This window comes from Nematolebias whitei, chromosome 14 (genome assembly GCF_014905685.2).
Source record: "Nematolebias whitei isolate Nwh7 chromosome 14, NemWhi1, whole genome shotgun sequence".
NCBI classification, from domain to species: domain Eukaryota; kingdom Metazoa; phylum Chordata; class Actinopteri; order Cyprinodontiformes; family Rivulidae; genus Nematolebias; species Nematolebias whitei.
This window is the reverse complement of record NC_056511.1, coordinates 1,757,843-1,762,323: the sequence shown is the minus strand read 5'-3', so window position 1 is coordinate 1,762,323 and position 4,481 is coordinate 1,757,843. Positions and strand designations below refer to the sequence as shown.

General features: G+C 45.5%; 1 pseudogene; it reads left to right on the top strand.

Annotated features, from left to right (window-relative positions):
• Positions 1-1,843: 1,843 nt before the first annotated feature.
• On the top strand, positions 1,844-4,473 carry LOC119420757 (annotated as a pseudogene).
• Positions 4,474-4,481: the final 8 nt, after the last annotated feature.

Here is a 4,481-nt window from a genome sequence, read left to right as displayed (position 1 = left end):
CCCCCCCCCCCCCCCCCCCCCCGAGATGCCGGATGGTGGACCAGAATCGCTTTGAAGCCATACAGAAGTCATTCTCCATGGGCTCGCTTAACTCCTCTCATGCCCGAGTTTTTGCCTCAGCGACCACCCGAGCCTCATGTCGCTTGGACTGCCGGTACCCATCAGCTGCTTCTGGGGTCCCACAGGGCAAAAAAGCCCGATAGGACTCCTTCTTCAGCCTGACAGAATCCCTTACCGCAGGTGTCCACCACCAGGTTCGAAGGTCACCGCTGTGACAGGTACTGACAACCTTGCGGCCAGCTCCGATAAACTGTCTCGACAATAGAGGCACAGAACATGGCCCACTCGGACTCAATGTCCCCCGCCTCCCCCAGAACATGTTCAAAGCTCTCCTGGAGGTGGGAGTTAAAGCTCCATCTCACGGGAGACTCTGCCAGATGTTCCCAGCAAACCCTCACAATACGTTTGGGTCTGCCAGGTTTGACCGGCCTTCTCTCCCACCATCTGAGCCAACTCACCACCAGGTAGTGGTCAGTGGACAGCTCTGCTCCTCTCTTCACACGAGTGTCCAAGACATGTGGCTGTGGATCAGATGAGACGACAACAAAGTCGATCATCGAACTGCGGCCTAGGGTGTCCTGGTGCCAAAAGCACATTTGGACACCCTTATGCTTGAACATGCTGTTTGCTATTGCTATGGACAATCCATGACGAGCACAGAAGTCCAACAACAGAACACCACTCAGGTTCAAATCAGGGGGGCCTTTCCTCCCAACCAAACCCTTCCAGGTCTCATTGTTATTGCCCACGTGAGCGTTGAAGTCCCCCAGTAGAACAAGGGAGGCCCCGGGAGGCACACTTTCTAGTACCCCCTCCAAGGACTCCAAAAAGGATGGGTAATCTGAGCTGCTGTTTGGCGCATAAGCACAAACAACAGTCAGAACCTGTCCCCCTCACACGTAGGTGGAGGGAGGCTACCCTCTTATTCACCGGGGTGAACCCCAACACACAGGCACCAAGATGGGGGGAAACAAGTATGCCCACTCCTGCTCCGCGCATCTCGCCAGGGGCAACTCCAGAGTGGAAGAGTGTCCAACCCCTATCAAGGTAACTGGTTCTAGAGCCAAAGCCATGTGTTGAGGTGAGTCCGACTATTTCCAGCCAGAATCTCTCAACCTCACACAACAGCTCAGGCTCCTTCCCCACCAGAGAGGTGACATTCCACGTCCCAATAGCCAGCTTCTGTAGCCGAGGATCAGACCGCCAAGGTCCCCGTCCTTGGCCACCACCACATTGCACCCAACCCCTTTGGTCCCTCCCACAGGTGGTGAGCCCATCTTATTTTAATTTGTAAAAAAAAAAAATCTGTATGCCTTTTTATAACTGTCTATTGTTGTCGTTGTTGTCCACTGTTGTCATCATTCTTTGTTGAAATCAGGTCTCTCTTGTAAATTAGTCCTTGAGGCTCAATGGGATTAACCTGTCTAAATAAAGGTTGAATGATAAATATATTTCAGTGCTCAACTTGTTCAATAAACAAACCTGTCCATCAGGGTTTGGGGGAGCATGGTATTGAAGGCAGATGTGAAGTCCACAAAGAGCATACGGAAGTAGGAGTCCTTCTGCTCCAAGTGGGTGAGAGCAGTGTAGACCACAGGGGAGATGGCATCTTCTGTTGATGGATTCTCGCGGTATGCATATTGGTGAGGGTCCTTGTTGATGTTGATGGGTTTTTTTTTATGTGGGTCATGACCAGTTTTTCGAAGTATTTAGCGATATCAGGGTGAGGGCTACTGGGCGATAGTCTTTCAGACCAGTCACTATAGAGATTTTTGGGACTAGGATGATGGTGGTGGCCTTCAGGCAGGTGGGAACTGTTGCCAGGGTGAGTGAGGAGTGAATGAAGTCGGCCAGCACCTCGCAGAGCTGATCGGCATAGTCTTTCAGCACCTTCCCGGGGATGTTGTCTGGGCCAGTTGTTCTTTGAGGATTAATCTTCCTGAAAGTACTCCTAGTCTGTTCGGATCTTCAAAGCGTGCATAGAACTCGTTGAGGGCATCAGGCAGTGATGAGTCTCTAGGGCATTGTTCATCTCTGCCTTTATAATCTGTTATAGACTTAATGACCCTCAACATGCTCCGTGGGTCTTGTGAGGTGACTTAACCCTGGATCCTCTGTTCATATGTAGCTTTGGTCCTCCTAATACCAGCAACCAACTCTTTCCTTGTCCTTCTCAGTTTTTGTGAGTTGCCAGACCTGAAGGAAGCGTTCCTGGCTTCCAGCAGGGTGCAAACCGCTGCATTCAGCCTAGGCTTCCTGCTAGGTTAGCCCTTAACATATCTGATAGTGGTGATGTCATCAGCATATTTGCTAATGTACCCCAGGACTGAGGATGTGTATTCCTCCATGTCTAACTCCTCCTCATTATCAGCTGCTTCTCTGAAGACCTTCCAGTTTGTGCATGCAAAACAGTCTTTCAATATGGAGTCACTATTCTTCACTCAAGATTTAACTTTCTTTTGTATCGGTCTAGAGTGTCTCAGCAGGGGTAGGTAAGCAGGGGCCAGGATAATGGAGAAATGATCAGAGAGTCCTAGGTAGAGGCAGGGTGTGGCTTTGTTTACATGTTGTACGTTTGTGTAAACACAGTCCAGCGTCTTGTTTCCTCGTGTTGGTATGGCAACATGCTGATAAAATCTTGGCAGGCAGTCCTTTAGATTTATGTGATTAAAGTCACCAGCCACCACGTAAAGAGCCTCAGGGTGTTTGTTCTGCAGCAAGCTAATATCATGCAGCTCTTGTAGAGCGTTTATAGCATTAGCATCTAAAGCTATGTAAACAACTGTTATGAACATTGTGAACTCGCGGGGTAGATAATGTGGTTGACATTTCACTGTTAGCTGTTCCAAAGCCTTGGAGCAATGGTGGTTCATCAGAGAACTGTTTGTGCACCAACTTTTACTCACATAAATGCATACCCCGCCTCCCCGTGATTTCCCCGTTAGCTCGCTGCAGCAGTCCACTCGAAAAAAAAAGTATGTCATCCAGCTGGAACTGTGAGTCCAGCATGTCGCTATTAAGCCATGATTCTGTGAGACAAAGCACCGCACATTTCCTCATCTCCTCTGAGGCACCCACTCAATTAGTAGTAGACTTGAAAAAAAATGTCACGGGAAAAAGTTATACAACTGAATAAAAATAAAAATTGGTATAAAAATTGCAGCAATTTGAGGTAGTAATTCGCAGCAGTAATTTGCGCCAGCATTCACTGAACCAGTAGATGTACCACTGTCTCACTGAGAATAAGTCATACATTAAAAAAATATAAAAAATCTGGCTAACGGTTCTACCTCCTGTGACACAGGCCCCAAATTATTGGTACTTTTTAAAATGTATCAACAATTGTTTTCTTATAGTGATTAATTTCTTTGCATTTACGAAAATCCATAATTAAAATAAATTAAACTGAATTCAATTTTTTTATATAGTGCCAATACACAACAAACGTCATCTCAGTATATTGTTCAACAACATTCACATACATTATAAAATTCCAATTAGTGACAGTTATCTTAGGAAGCCAACAGATGGTGTCAAATTTCTACTTTGTAGCCATATTCCACCTTGAGCATACACACAAATGAGCAAAACAATGCTCAAAAAGGTGACAACTCACAGGAGGGGTGTGTGCATAGACGAACCACATAAATAGTATAAGGACGGTTCATCCAGACCATGACAACAAAAACATGGAAGGAGGGTAGGATTCTGTTTATGATACAAACTCTGTAACATCTGTTTTCAAGAGTTAAATGTGGTTGTCTGAGCAATAGTTTTCCCCTCTGTTACAATTTTTTAAATTTCTGAAATTTTTTAATGTTTTATTAGTTGTTTACAAATTAAACTCAGATGAACACCACGGTTAAGCTACAATATCAGGAGATCCCTTGGTTAGTGGTATCTACCATTGTGACAACACTGCCATGCTGTGTGTTCCTTTTCATTAATGTGACCACACTGTACACTTTGAGGAGTAAAGCTGTGTTTAGGGACACTTCTCGTTTTCAACTTCTGTTTAACCTCCTTTTGGCAGATACTATTCAGATGGCCCACAGTCAGTCAATGTTTCTACTGTCTCTTACTCGAGTAACACTACTGTATCCTGTGTGTGCCACTCTGACAGTAATTTACTCACTTCCACACAGAATCTCTCCAGTAACACTGGTTATTATGTGTCTCGAGCGATATGTAGCAGTGTGCTATCCGTTAAGGCACAGTGCCATCGTCACCATGAGAAACACAAGGGTGGTTATTTGTGTTGTTTGGACTTTCAGCTCACTTAATGTTATCATTCAATTCATTATTATGTTCAAGTTTTCATTTCCTGCCTTGCATCACATCCAGATGACAGACTATTGTGGAAAAGAGAGTGTCTTTGTTGACCTGGTCTCTGATCTTTATGACAAAATCTCCACATATTT